General features: G+C 32.4%; 1 long non-coding RNA gene across 3 annotated transcripts in view; it reads right to left on the bottom strand.

Annotated features, from left to right (window-relative positions):
• LOC110115166 overlaps nucleotides 1-6,518 on the bottom strand; it is a 30,851-nt gene extending 24,333 nt beyond the window's left edge. For all 3 annotated transcript variants that reach the window (XR_003702246.1, XR_003702247.1, XR_003702248.1), the window contains exon 1: nucleotides 6,236-6,518. This is a non-coding gene — a long non-coding RNA (uncharacterized LOC110115166). The remainder of the gene's footprint in view (nucleotides 1-6,235) is intronic.
• Between the last annotated feature and the right edge of the window lie 9,919 nt (nucleotides 6,519-16,437).

Here is a 16,437-nt window from a genome sequence, read left to right as displayed (position 1 = left end):
GCCCTTCACCAAAGGGACTTCAAGCCATGAGCCCGGACCCATCTTGCGGCTGGTGGAAACCCTGATTCCTTCTCATAGGAATCTCACTAACATGCTCCCAAAAGAACACAAGTGCATAACACAATTTTTTATTATAATTTCATCACACCTGATACAAGAGAAGGGGCCTCTACATATAGAATTTTTATTTGGTCAGGTAACCTGATGTAGAGATACATCAGGTACTCAATAAAAAAATGCCACATGCACTTTAAACAAAAAGTAAGTGCATGTGGCATTTTTTTATTGGGTACCTAATGTATCTTTACATCAGGTTACCTGACCCAATAAAAATTCCTACATATAGGCCTCAAAAGAAACTAAAAGATAAATTGCCCCTTGGGCTTACATAAGACAAAACTCTTAAATAAAAGGGGTAAAAAAGAAAAATTGCAAAATTAAATCAAAATACAATTAATAAACTAAAATAAAACGGAGTGATCTCGGCCGTCGATCTTCGACTCTTCCTTTGAATATCGTCCACCGTCGGATGTCTGCATCATTCTCCCGGGGTGGAAAAGAGCTCGATGCCATCGAGTTTGCATCCCGGGCAACCATGCTATAATACCAAACTGATGTAGATATCATGTGAATTCATTTTAAGAACTGATAATTATTTCTTATTCAATTATATCGTGTGAATTCATTTTAAGGTATCATATTTTGAAAATAAATTATAAAATTTTAAAATATGCAAAATGATTATAAACATTTCAAAACTAAAAATAAAACAAGTGCATATTAACTAAAAAAATTAACAAATAAGAATTAAGGTAAAATTCAATTTCTAAACAAAAATAATAAAATTAAAAAAATATATAGTTTTGATAGTTTACATTACTTATGACATGATATTACTAAATTATTTTGTGATGACCAATTTGATCCATTTTTTTTTTTTATAATTTATCATCATCTATAAAATATATTAAAATTTATATTTTTTAATATTATAATATAAATTAGAAATAAATTTATAGATAAACATTAAATTTACAGAATTTGACTTCATCATATACAATGACCAACATCACTTTGCCAATTAGCTCGTTAAATAACATATTACTAAACTTTCACATAAAATTTGACAATCTTCAAAACATTTTTTTTTAAATATACAAGCTAACGGACAAACTACAATGATCAAAAGAGAGACTGAACACTTGGATGAGCATGAGCATCCAATTAAAATGATGATAGATGAATTATACATCAAGGATGAAGGAGGAGGGAGACTAAGGTGTAATCAAGAGACAAAGAATGAGAAAGAGAGCAACAAAAAAGAATAGTTGAGTGTGTTATGAGCTACATGGCAAGGATTGAAGAGAGAGAGAGAGAGAGAGAAATGAGAGAGAGATACAGAGAGAGAAAACTAGGTACAAACGAGAGATACAAAGAGAGAGAAATATAACAACAACGAGAGAGAATAATTTAAGATAAATGAGGGCGTCCAATTAAGATGCTTGCAGATGAACTAGACAATGTGGATGGACAAGGATTAAAATACCAAATTGAAACCAAGAAATATAGAGAGCAAGAAAGACAGCAGCAGCGAGAGAATATCTAGAGTCCACGTTGAATCTACACTACAATGTTTCTACTCTACAACAACATCAAGCCTTTATCCCACTACATGGGGTTGGTTACATGAATCTTTTTTCTCCATTGTGTCCTATTAAAGGTCAAATTCTCATTTAAATCTAATAAAGAAATATCATTCCTAATATTTTCTAACCAAGTCTTTTTAGGTCTGCCTCTACCTTTCTTAACATAAATCAAATCTAATACCTCTACTCTCCTAACCGGGTCATTGGAAGGTCGTCGTTTTATATGACCAAACCATCTAAGGCCACTCTCTCTAATCTTATCTTCTACTGGAGCTACTCCAACCTTTTCACGTATATGCTCATTTCGTATCCTATCTCTAAGGGTAAAGCTACTCATCCACCTGAGCATCCTCATCTCTGCCACACTTAACTTAGTATTATGCTTCTCTTTTAATGGCCAACATTCGGCACCATAAAGCATTGCAGGCCTCACTACCATCTTATAGAATTTTCCCTTAAGTTTGAGGTAACAAGCCCGATGCATTCCTCCACTTCAACCACCCAACTTGAATTCTGCTGATAATATACCCATCTATTTCACCATCACTCTGAACAAATGATGAGAATAACAAATATGATTATAACAGTGATGACGAGAGAAAGATAATAAATATAATGAAGGTAAATTAAAACATTGTTTTAAAGAAAACAATTACTTGAAAAAATATATAAACACCATATGGTATCAGTAATTGGTCCTTTAGCAACTATCACGTAACTGTCAATGTTTTAATAGGGTAGTAGACAAGAAAGTTGAAGATTGCAGGTTATTGAAAGCTCATTTACAATGACGCATCCCAGAGAGGCCGGAGAATTGCAGGCCAAACCAGTCAGTTAGTAATCAAATAGTGCTTAGTATTCATAGAAATTTCCAATTTCTTTGCTAGGAACTGTATCAAATACTCTTCTGATTCAAATCTGTATATTATTCAGTTTTTCATTAATTTGAATTTAAACTAGAGACTCTAAAGAAATTAAAACATATAATGACCTCTAGCCAGCAAACTAGATCATTATGATCATTATTAGCCATATCCAACTATTTTGGGTCACAGACCATGAAACAATCACGCCGCAACATATGCTCCATAACTCGCTCCCATAGTTTTAAAGTATGACACATTAACTTAATTCCTCTATAATTCGCACAATCTTGTGCATCACCTTTATTCTTAAAAATAGGAATTAACACACTCATTCTCCACTCATCTGACATCTTTTTAGTCTTCAAAATAGTATTAAAAAGTTTAGTAAGTCAAAAAATTCCTTCATCTCCTAAGCATTTCCACACCTTTATTGGAATAACATCATGTCCAACAGCTTTTCCATCATTCATTTTCTTTAAAGCCTCTCTAACTTCGATTTTACTAATACGCCGATAAAAACAGACATCTTTATTATCATTTAGGGTGCTAAGGTCACTATAATCAATCTTATTTTCACAATTTTCATTAAAAAGTTTAGCAAAATATACAGTTTTTCTACTCTATATATCTTTAAATAAACGAACATATTTTGACTTTCCTACTCAGCCAAAAAGTGCATCCATGGAGTTGGAGTGCAGAGATAGCGAGAACCCTATAGTCACTCTCTTTTGCGGCCGCTTAGTTTCTCACACTTTGTATCTCTCATTCACAACTTGATCTCTCCCTTTTATGCTTGTCGTCTAGCTCATCCACTAGCTGCTAGCATATCACTTAAACGCCCTCGCTCATCCGCATGCTCAGCCGCTTTTCAATCATTGTGATTTTAATTGGAGAATTTTATGGCTAATCTCTTTTATTGTTGCTCGCTCTCTATACCTCTCTATAATACCATGGCCTCTCTCTCCCTCACACTCATCCTTGTCATGCTCAATCATTCTTTTGATCATTGTGATCATAATTGGAGAATTTTATAGCAATTATCTCTCGAAGTTGCTCTATTTCTCACTCTTTTTATCCTTCATTCATACCTTAATCACTATCTCCCTTTTTCATGCTTGTCATCTAGGTTATTCGCTAGCATTTTAATTGGAACCCCTCGCTCATTTGAGCGTTCAACTAGTTTTTGATAATTTTAACTTTAATTGGAGAACTTTGTAGCCTCTCTTTAGTTGTTGCTCCATTTTTCACTCTTTGTCTCTCGTTCGCACATTGGTCTCTCTATTTCATGCTCATAAGCTCTTTTAATCATTATCTTAATTAAAAAACTTTATAGTCATTCTCTTTCGCTGATATTCTCTTTTTTGCACTTCGTATCTCTTATTTGTATCTTAATCTCCCTCTCCACCTCTCTCACTTCCATCCTTAACATACAACTCATCTGCATGTATCTTAATTGAATGCTCTCACCTATTTGCAATTTAGCCACACTTTTAATTTTTGTGATATGTCCATTAACATATATATTTTTTAATCTTATCTAAAAAAATATGTTTTGGAGATTACCAAATTTTATAAGAAAATTTAATAAGGTGTCATTTAGTGAACCAATAGTTAAAACAATGTTGAAGCCAAATTTTATAAGTTTCATATTCATCTATAAATTTATTGTTTAATTCATATTATAATGTTGAAAAATACAAATTTTGTTATATTTTATTGATGATGAAATTCAAAAATAAAGTACAAGAATCAAGTTGGCAATGGCGGAAAAATTTAACAGTGTTATGTAATCATTATTTTTTAAGAACACCGTAGACTATTAAAAGTAAGAAATTTTCTATTAATACTTTTATATAAAAGTTATATTTTATCATAATTGTTATCTTGTTAAATTTTACATGTAACATGCATTCATCTTTTTTTAGTTCTAAAATGGTAAAATATTGATATATGTGATAATTTTTCATATCTTAAAGTTTTTTTTAAATATGTACTAAAATGAATTCGTATGATGCAATTACATAAAAATAATAATTATCACTTATAATTTTTAAGTTTACAATTAACTTAAGAGTTACGAGTGTCAATAAATGACCCAAACCAAACTCAACACGAAAAATTCAGGTTCAAGTTGACATGTTAAAGAAACGAGTCGGTTTGGGTTAATCAGCTAACCCATTTTTGACCCGAAAATGAACCATTTAATATCTTTATTCATTTTTTTTTTTACTTGTAAGTATAATCTTCTTATTTTTATCAAATATCCTAAGCTTTACAGTTAATAAGTTATTAAAAAAAATGTCATAAAAAATTTTACCAAAATGGGTTAATATGTCGAGTTCGACATGGCTAGATTTGAGTTGGGCCAATTTCGGGCTGGACCTGAACCCAACCTTATCAACCAGTTTTGTCACACCTATGTGAACTTACAAGATTAGCAGAAAAAACTTGTATAAATAACTTATTTGCATATCTTTATTTTGCTAATATTTTTTAGACGCAATGACTAGTGCTAAAATAAAGGTTACTATAGTTGCCTTCTTTTTACTAAATCAAATAATTTTGACTTTTTTTATTTTAGATATCTTAATAAATTTGAGAATAAAATAATGTTTAATTCAAGCTTTTCTCTCAATTTTATAAGAATTAAAAAGATACTTGCATATAAAAATTAAAAATATACATCAAATTGTTAAATTTTATTTTTTATTGAATTTAATTGTAAATAAATGAGTTTTGAACTAACAACATTTAGGTGTGTTGATTTAATTTTCACATCAAAATGAGTGAAGACAAATTAATCATAAAAGTGTTTTGAAAATGAATATGTCATAGGATTTCTCTAAAGAGCATAAAATCTACTTACTTTATTAAATTAAATTAATTTAATTGTCATTTTTTTATTTATTTGAAAAGATAGCATGTAAAATAAATACATATTTCACTTAAAAACATTGAATGATGATTATTTTTAAATTATTATCCTATAAAAAATGATACATTATTGTACTAGAGGATAAAATCGATGAAAGTATATTCTAAAATTTTCTAAACAAAAACATTTAAGTTTATAATAATTATCCTTATAAATTTTTCTTATTGATGGTTATTTTTGGTGATTTTAAACAATTATAAGTTTTGCATATGGGTTTGAAGTGATTGCTTCAAGGCAACTCATATTTCATATTTATATAAAAGGAAGTAGTTATGGTAGAATAAAATTCTATAAAATCTTCATAAGTATACTATTTATCTTGCTTGGCACAAACCTTATTGTTAAGCAAGATATTACAAGATACGTATAGGGAAAATTACTGCTAAACATTAAAATCCCATCACAGCAGAGATTAAAAAAAGCTATATGTGCAATGAGGAATATTAGCACGGAAGGAAACTAGAATAGCAGTTCAGTTGTTGAATAGACTCATATTTTTTACTCATCGACAATTCGGGAATGAAATTATCTAGCATTTAGGATTTATAAAATTTGCTGGAGACTCTCTACTTATCCTTTAGTAAAAAAAATGTATGAGAAAGCCTGCAGTCCATCTCAAGAAGTAAAATCACTTCCCCTCATCTAGCCATTGTCCTTTTTCTTAATCTCAAGAAAGGAAAAACTGAATAGCTGCTGGTTTTGATTGATTTCAAGAGGCAAACGATTTATTACAGCAGCCATTCATGCTAGCCATTTGATTTGTAGAAAAGGGAGGCAAGAAACCAAACCTTGCTTCCGATTCTGAGAGGAGACCCAACCCAAGCCTTCGATCTTCAGAAAATAAACGCCCCAGGTGCCTTCGATCCTCAGATAAGAGATGTCTCAGCTGCAGGAGAACCGAACCCCCCAGCTTCCTTCGTCGCTCTCTGTAGAGAGTGCCCAACCACACCCAGCTCTGCCTTCGCTTCCTCTCTCGTTCTCACACAACCGGAATAAAGCGGCCATCACCGTTTCTCACGATCCCTCAACTCCCGCTCTTAATAGGCCGAACGAAAAAAACTCCCGTATGCTCTTCCCGTTCCTCTAGAAGGATCGCATGCCTCCAGCCGTAAAAATCGAATCCAAATGTCTATTCTACCCTCGCGTAACTTTAATGGCCTAGATGTGGATTTTCACTGCCCGTAGGGCATCTCCAATTGAAAATGTCATTTTTCACTCCAAAATTCAGGGAAATCAAAAAATGTCGTATTTCATCTCCAATCCAACACCATTTTGCCGCTAAAACAGTCGTTTTGTTTCGCGCCTTTCTTTCCAACCTGTTAGGTAGAGAGAAAAAAATGGCGCAGATGAACAGTGCGACGGTTCATCCGCGATCAAATGGCGTCAAAAATGGCGATCGGTTGGAGCAAAGCAAGAACGGCAAACAAGTGTTTGCAGTTCGGTTGGAGATGCCCTTAAGGCTTGAAATTGCTGCCTACAAGAGGTGGTGGGAAAAAAAATATATAGCAGCGGCTAATTTTCCGCCTCTGCATTTTTAAATTTTCTGATTTGGGAGGATGTAGGAGTATGGATGCAAATTAGTCAAGTCAACTTGCGAGCTTGTTAGGATTTAACTTTGTAATAAGTTAGATGAGTCGAGCTCAAACACAATTTAGAGCTCGAACAAGTTGCTGCTCGACTCGTCAGCTCGTCGAGCAGCTCAACGGCGTAGCTCATGGGCGGGAAATCCAAATTGATGGAGCTCGCGAGCTGGAAATTTAAGTCGCGAGCGAGAAATCCAAGTTACTAAACGATGGAGCACTCATGAGCGGGAAATTTACGCTTGGGACGATGATCTCGACGGCAGACGCGACGATGAGTGAATGTTCTTGACAGCGACGACGACGACGAACGGACCTCGCGACGACGACTGACGGTCCTCGGGACGACGAAGGTTACGCTCAGACAGCTTGGTACTACGATCTCAATGGCAGACCCGACAACAATCGATAGATCTCGATTCTTGACAGCAGAGCTCGATGGGAAGACGAGTCGAGCTCAAAGAGCCGCTCAACAACAGAGCTCGACGGGAAGACGAATCTAGCTCAAGCTCAGATTTTGAGCTCGAGCTCAACTCAAACACCCCCAGCTCGAGCTCGGCTCGAGTCGTTTGCACCCCTATGTAGGAGTGACAAAAATAAACAATAGTTGTGCTGATTGAACTGGTTTAATTTGATCTAACTTGACTTGACTTACTTGAAACGCCTAAGCTCCAAAATAAGTCAAGAATATGTGAACCTCATTTCTAAAATGAGTTCAGCAAGTTGATTTAAATTTTTTTTTTTTTTCGAATACAACAATATCAAATATTTAATCCACTATGTGGGTTCGGCTATATCAATCTTTTTTTTTTTCATTGTATCTTGTTAAAAATTAAATTTTTGTTTAAATCTGATAAATAAATATCATTTCTACTATTTTCTATTATTTTTTAAGTAAGCATAATTAAAATTGTTATTAAGTGTATAAGCATTTTTAAAAATTAATTTAAAACTAGGCAAAATTGCATGTTTAACGGAGGATTAGCAGCTGACTAGACATTGCTGAGTCAGCAAGCTGTCAGCCTAAGTAATAAACATAAAAATAGATATTTAATGTAAGTCACATATTCAACGGGCGACTTATATTTACTCATTCTGATATTCGATCGATCCGACGCAATTTTAAAAACCAAATAGCATAATTGGCTTGTTGATCATATATATATATATCCTCTTGTATATGTTATGTCTATAGTTAGGATGAGGAAAATTTTTATAGCCTCATTTTTTTAAATTTAGAAAGCATATACTTGGTGAAAATTAGAGGACCGATTTAGGAATGACTAGATCATTATTAGATGAATTTCGGAATAAATCGATCGTTATTGCTTGTTATTATGCTATCATATTTATATAGCCCTAGTTGATCTTTGTTGTTTTCATTTGTGTTATGTATACTTAGTGTTATACACATTAAAATTTGTGCATCTATTATTGATGACGTTGGATACTGAAGTGGTTGTGACATGCATGATTTAAATAATATGATTTGAGCACCAAAGTTGTATTGTTCCATCATCAAAACTTGTATGCATTATCTTTATTAATTTTTGATATTCTTTACTTTTTTGTCAATTCTTTTATGATTTTTAATATAAATTAATTTATTTTGAAAATTTATATTTGGGTATAAATATGTAGTGTAAACACCTTTCTAAAAGCTATAAGGAAGATAGTGAAGAAGTTGTAGAAGGAGTTGCTTTGCTCAGGTAATCCTACTACATTAGTTGTGGTTCAAACTTCTTTTTTTTTACAATGAATTGGCTAATTACCGAGAAAATCAAGGGCACTCCGACAAAATATTTACTAGGAAATGGATGTGGATGATTAGATTAATATATAGGAAGATTCCGGGATAGTCCTTTGGAAATGAAGGCTAAGGGAAAATGAAATATTTAGATATTGCATGTATCATTTGACAGAAGATCGCGATTATATGCTTATGAGCCTGAATGAAGACTTGATGAAAATCAATTTGTATGGGAGAAATAATTTATTGAATAGCCAAGGTTAGATAAAATTAAAGGGGACATTCTACACATGATCAACATGTCCTCCAAATGTATTACCATCAGTTACGATGTGAAGGTGAATGTGCTTCAACTGATGAACTTGAAAGGTCCGTGGATGACATGAATCACATAATTCTCTATCATCCTTGGTTGCCACGTTAAGATAAATTTAATGTTAATTTTTATAAAAATCAGATGAAGGAGATTGTTCATGGAGGTACAAGATAATTTTTTTTCGATACGATTGACTTGCTAGATTTGTAGTGCGAGTTTGAGTTTCCTTTTAAATGTTGTCCGACAAAAAGCCAACTTCAAGCACGTTTACATATGTTTATTAAGTGAAAATATACCCTCGTGTTATGTATTTTGTTTAGTCAACTACCAAGGTTAAATTTTAATGGTCGAGTAATGCTGCTTAATGTTTAACTCACTTATTTTCATTATGCTCAATTATTATTTATTCTACTTCTTTTCTTTAAAAAAGCAAATTATAGGAATACTAAAATGAACCAAAATTTTCAAACCAAATCATATATGAAAATATCCGCTCCATGAAATAAGCATCATCAAAATACATGATTCATGATAGTGCTAACATCATCATAAGCAAATTACATTGACATTATTGTCTTCCTCATTAACCACATGGCAAAAGTTAACTTTTTTAGGCCTTTCACATTTAAAAATTAGTTTAGCAGCCTCCCAACTCTCTAGAATTTGCAATTTTGGGTATTCATGCTATTCGCTAGAGCACCAAAAAACTCATTATTAAATCAACTTCTTTTGTCTTATTTGGTTACTTTGAAACCCAAAGTCCATTTATTAGCCCACCTCCCAAAAAAAAGTATGTTTTCCAGCATATTACATTTGTTGAACAAAGTTTCTAATTTCTTTCACAGCTCCTTAACCTTTCTTGTTGCAATTTGAGTAATATCCCAACATGATTTTCCTCATTACCTAAACCCTAAACCAATGAGTTAGTATATCCAACATCTCCACAATAAGCTCTCTTGTTAAAAATATACCTACGCTCTATACATTCCATTTCCCGACTTTCCAATCTCCATTTTACAGCTTTGTATCCCTTCGTGTTAGTGGTCACTCTATTGTGGCAACGACAACTTAGGCTTCGTTCTGAAGTGGATAGAAGTAAGTTATTTAGTTTGGATTGAGAATTGCGGATCCTATTTAGATATTGATTAGGTCTTGTGACTCTGTTTAGGAGTTCTCCGTATGTTTGGATTTGGGTTGACATTGACGGCTTTTATTAAAGTAGCCCGTATAACAAGTTTCACAACTTTGTATAGAAGTATCCCATGAGTTTTGAGAACTTGGGTCTTACAACTTTCATTGAAAGTAGCCCATAAGTTTGATAAGTTGGGTCTTACTGCTTTCATTGAAAGTAATTCGTATGAAGGGTCTTACAGCTTCTATTAGATGTAGCCCATATATTTGGGTTTGGGCTTCTCCTTACCATCCATTCTCACTTTATCATCCAACGACTCTCCTCATACCTCAACAAATGTAAACTCTAACTCACCTAAGTATATTAATGTTCTTGAAATATGTGAATTTGAGTAAATTTAAAAAATTAGAAAAACTTTTGATGTGTTATGTGATGAGAGTCATAAGGAATTGAAATCTCTAAATATCTACAGTAATATGTATTTGGGAGTAATGAGGACATGTTATCTGATATGCTAGCATAGGAAGTCATAAGAATCTGAATTATGAATTTTGATATCTTTTGGGAGATATAAAGCCTTAGGATATTATATGTTATTTTGAGATATGAATACAAAGTTTTTGTTACTCTATTTCTGTATTGTTATGCTATTTGATTAATATTTTAGAAATACTAATTATTGCTATGTGAATATTTATTTATTAATTTATTTAAGCAATTTGGTTAAATCTCAATACGGGTAAGTTTATTTTATTTTTGTAATTATGCTTTATTATTGGTGGCAATTATTATTAAAGGCTTGATGGATAGGTTGAATATAGCTTGTTGAGCGAGAGTTAATCATGCTTGCTTTCTGCATCTGTTTCAGGTCAGGATAAAGGGAAGGGTCAAGCTTAGTAGAGGAAAGGTTGCAACTTGCAAGCCTTGATATTTGAGCATGTATATGTATGATATATGATTTGACAGTCATGACTTTTCTGTTCAATTTTGTATTAATCGACTTATGTACTATTTATATATAATTATTTTGATGGTAAATATTTATGAGATAAATGAAAAATGTTATGATGACGAGTATTCATTATTTTAATTGAAGTTTTAGTGGCTTTGAGGTTAGTTTTAGAATTAAAAGTTATACATTCTCTCCAAATTAATCTTGAGATATCAATCATGCCACCATTTGACACGGTATGACTTGTTTTATTTGTAGGTCATATCGGGTTGGATCATGACAACACTGTAACACTCTCTCAATTCTTTCCGAATACAAAGAGGATAACACCACAACGCCCTCACGCCCAGTGCCGCAACACTTCAAAAAACATTTGATCTTCCATGATTTTAACTTCTCAACTTTAATCTTTAAGTTTATTTAAAGTTAATTAAACACCATAAAACTTATAATTAATGACTAAATCAAAATATTAGATTAAGTCAATTAGCTAAGTCCTGGAACAACATATACTACACTATATGGACTCACTGTAATTATTTTTTTAAATATCTAAACCTACCATTCCATTTAAGTACCAAACTCATTCCCCCGAACCATCCTTCTTATGCCTTAGCTAAGGAGAAGAGAAGGAGAGAGATGAGAGAGAAAATAGGCTTCAAAGGATTATCATCCATTATTATAATTAGCAAAATTATTTTGATCGTATAGTAGCAAAATTACTTTTTGGATTTTTTCTCTTTGAATATGATAAAAATATATATAATCTCCTGATTTGTCGAACTTTTAAATTTAAATTCCACCATCAACAAAAATCAAATAAAATAATTTGTTATTTAATAGGTAATAATTAATGTATTATGTCTATATTACATTGATATTAAAAAATCAAATAAATTTAAATTCCACCGCCAACAAAAGTTTAAATTTGTAAGTTTTACAAAACTATAGGTCTCATATTTCGCATTGTTTCGCATTTCTCTTATAATTTTGAAGAAGAAAATAAATACATTTTTTAGCTTTATATTAAATTCACACTAAAATATAAAGATTTTAATTTTTATATGTGATGACTGTTCGTCAACTTTTTTTTTCTTTGTTAATTTTATATTTTATATATATATATATATATATATATATATATGGTAACTTTCTTATATTTAAAGTCAAAATGAGTCTAATTTCCATTTTAGTCGAAACTTTTCTCTTAAGACATGTAATTGACTGTAGGGGATTGCCACTATAGAACCCGATGATCCTAGTATAAAATAAATATGCTTAGTTTACTAAGAGAGAGGGAAAATATCTCGACGTCAACTAAAGCCTATCCTAGGTTAATTTTGTATTTAAAACGATAGGAATGTGAATTTTACAATTTCAGATAATTTTTACATTTCCTACATCGAGTTTGGATACCAAAATAAATCATTTCTTTTCTCAAATCGATAATGTAGTGTTAGTTTATCTCTCGAGATAACTAATATTAATTATGCAAATTTATCTAAAGAAATACTAAATCCAAATTAGTGAAACAACAACATTTAATTTGTCCACACCTATCCCACACTAGTGTAGTAAAGATGTATGCAAGCCATAGTGTGCACCGAAGTCCTTAGGCCTCCAAACAAACTATGGACTATGCTAGATCTTATGGGGCAAACACGAGCTATGTGTCCTTCCATATCACAAGAATAACACATCACTTTAGGAAATAGTCATTGTATGTGGTGCCCATGATGAGACTTAAAACAATAGGACAACCATCGAGTAGATGAGTGTCATTTGGTCTGTAGGTGATCGCGAGGAAAATAGTGAAATATATCATCTGAAGCATTCATAGTCATTGTATGTGGTGCCCATGATGAGACTTAAAACAATAGGACAACCATCGAGTAGATGAGTGTCATTTGGTCTGTAGGTGATCGCGAGGAAAATAGTGAAATATATCATCTGAAGCATTCAACAAGACTATCGTGATGGTAAGATGAGCATAGGTGGGAGATGAGCATCGTATGTTATTTTGAAGTAATCTAAAATTCATGCACTCGCAGAATGCTTAACAGTAATATCCACGAATGGTGGATGAAGAATTTCTTTAGAGGCTTTTAAATTATTAAGAAAAAAGAACTTACAAATGAGTCATATTTATTTACTTTATTAGAGGTGTTTTAATTATTTTTGGAATATTCTTTATTATTGTTAGCAATTGATGATGTTGATTGCATTCTTTTATGTTCAAATTATGAGTAGACAATATTGTTTAAAACTTATCTAGTTAGCAGCCTAGGCCTATATTGACCTAAGAGGACTACATTGATTTGGAAGTAGTGGCAGTGATTAACCATTGGCGATTTATCAGGTCTATGATATGAATATAAAATGCCATATATGATGATAACAAGAGTGTATTAGTGGTCATGGATTGAAGTTTTGGTGAGTCGATTTGTTTAAATAATTCCACGAAGGGTCATTGCCTCTTGAAAGGATCCAAACACGTGACAATTTCCTACCATCTTTATATGGATTAATTCCTCTTCTTGAAAGGAGCATACTGAGACAAATAGCTCATTAAGTTGTGAAGGTGTTTTTACCTCTAAAATATCTCAAATTATGAGTGACATGAAAAAGATTTGGGTCTAACTATCTAACTTGGCGCCATATTTAAAGGGGTCCATGTTGACATCCCTGGGAGAGCTAAGGGTCAGGGAACATCTCGCTGTGCATCTTTGGCCATTAGTCCACAACCTTAGTTTAGATGATCAACGGATCTACTAAATCAGACACTAGTTTTTCTAAAATTAGTCTCAATCAATTGTTAATCAACTAAATGGAGGCTTAAGTTCATTAAAGTGCACAAAACGTCAATTAAATAAACAATCCATAACTTAGAAGGTTAATGGGCCATCATTAACCCTTAATGGCTCGCCACTGTCATATTAATGGGTAGTCGCAAAGTCCTAATGGTACATTGCTAATTATACTCCAGTAGCTTTGGTAGACTTTAGGCTTGAAGCACTTTAAATATAATATAGTGACAAAAAATGCGAATTAAAAAATTTAAATGTACATAATAAAAGAAGTGCTTTAAGGAAGAAGGGAAAGAATTTTAGAATTCTCTCTAATCACCTTCTCTCGAGTGTGACAGGATTTTAGCAGGGATTCTTGAAGTTAGTTCTTGTTGGATTAAGTGATTCCAAGGGTATTTGCTGCCTAGGTATTTATGGATGTGGAATGGACAGAAACTTGTAACACCCCAAAACCTAATGGAAATAATTGAAACTATTCCTATTTCATCTAATCAATCATACACAACCAAAGCCACTAAAAATATTTTTATTATGAACAATAAACATGAATATTTATACAACAATAGCAACAACAACAACAACAACAAGCCTTTGTCCCACTATGTGGGGTGGCTACATGAATCCTTTTTCGTAAAATAATTAAATACACAAAATTTTAATTGAATCATAAAAAAAATACATTATGAAATATCATAACGTCCTATAGACCTTATTAATATTTTCCTATTTTGTTGGGATTTTACCCTTTCCTTAAATAATATAGAGTGTGCATACACATCCTTGAAGGCTACACAAGATACTGAAGAATCCAATATTCTACATTTAATTACATTATACGAGACTTAATTAAACATTGAAATGTAAAACTAGAGAAAATATAAGTAAATATTTATATGTGATTACAGTAACAGAGGAACCACGGTACTTGCACCAGAATGGAACAAAACAAAACGTTGCTTGCACTAAAATAGAACATAACAAAATTTCACTGGTATCAGAACAAAACTTGAATGAATGCAACATGTATTGCATGAGTCACATGAAGTATATGCAACGAAGCAAGTCCCTCAGCCTTCTTATAACTCTATTTCCACTTATATCTCCCTTGGCCATCTCATATCTGTTTTAAACAGATAGAGGAATACTCTTAGAGAGGTCAATATACTCATAGAAAATTTTAGGAAAAAACATAAAAATTAAACTAACTATTGAAATTTTGCATTCTTAAATATCTGATGCTTAGAGTATTCTATTCTGTAACATATCAAAAGTTACATGATGAAAAAAGTTCATCAAACTTAAAAAATTACATAGAACCCAAAATCTATTCATACAAATGTCGAAATTGAAATCTAAAGCATGAAAGCATAGATTACCTTGAGCTGAACAATTTCCTAAACACGCTCAATTGACAAAAATGGCCCAGAGGCTCCTGAATCACTTCTTCTTTCTTCTTCCCCTCTATCTTTTTCTCTTTTCTTTTCTACCAAATTAGGGATGGAGTGTAAGAGATTTTAGATATTATGTAAAAATGAGATATTTGAACTAGCTTTGTGGTGCCTCCTTCCATAGTGATGCAGCGCTCCACCAAAACCTAGTCAACGTGCATATAGTGATCGTGGTGCCGCAGTGTCCACCTTGAACTTTACCCCTTGATGGAGAGCTCAGCACTACAGCACTGCCATCACAGTGCCTCAATACTTCCAATACTTCCAAGCAAATCCTTAGACATAGTTTTGCTTCTCTTCAATTGAACCCACCGACGAGTATAGACTGAAATGAAATAGAAAATAGTTTCACTTATGTAGCAATTAATAGAAATATGAGCGAACTCATAAACCTTACTGAATCCAACTCTATGGACCTGCTCCTAGTAGTTATGAGTTATTTCATTCTCCCATCCTTAAACAAATGTCGCTTTTAAAGGGTTCAATATATCTCAGACAGAGCTTTTCTTCTTTGTCAAATCTACTTACACCTTTTAAAGGCTTGGCTTTTAGAAATACAAAATCTTCGACTTGAAATTCAATAGCTCAAAACTTCGAATCATAATACTTTCTTTCCCTATCATGAGCTGCTTCTAATATTTTTCAAATTAATCTGATCTTCTTAGTAGCATTGTCATCATTTTAGGACCCAACAATCTTCTCTCACCTATCTCTTGCCCTGCCCCAAAACCTAAGGAAGAGTTGATCCTAACATAATCTAGTTCAACTGCAAATGTCTATATAAGTTTTCTTTCCTCCCCGAGGCAACTAGTCATCCATTATACAATAATAAATGAAATGTACACAAAATCATATAATTCAATTTTTTTTCCAAAACGTTGATTTACATTAGTCCAGAAGAAGTTCAATACATCAAAATAATTTAAATAAACTAGACTACAAAAGAATATATTTCTACTACTCTGCACTGATGAATTCAACCCGATCAACTATCTCTATCTACAT

The sequence above is a fragment of the Dendrobium catenatum genome, unplaced genomic scaffold (assembly GCF_001605985.2).
Source record: "Dendrobium catenatum unplaced genomic scaffold, ASM160598v2 fragScaff_scaffold_1220, whole genome shotgun sequence".
Lineage (NCBI taxonomy): Eukaryota > Viridiplantae > Streptophyta > Magnoliopsida > Asparagales > Orchidaceae > Dendrobium > Dendrobium catenatum.
The sequence above is the reverse complement of the archived record's forward strand: the minus strand, read 5'-3'. Positions and strand labels throughout refer to the sequence as shown.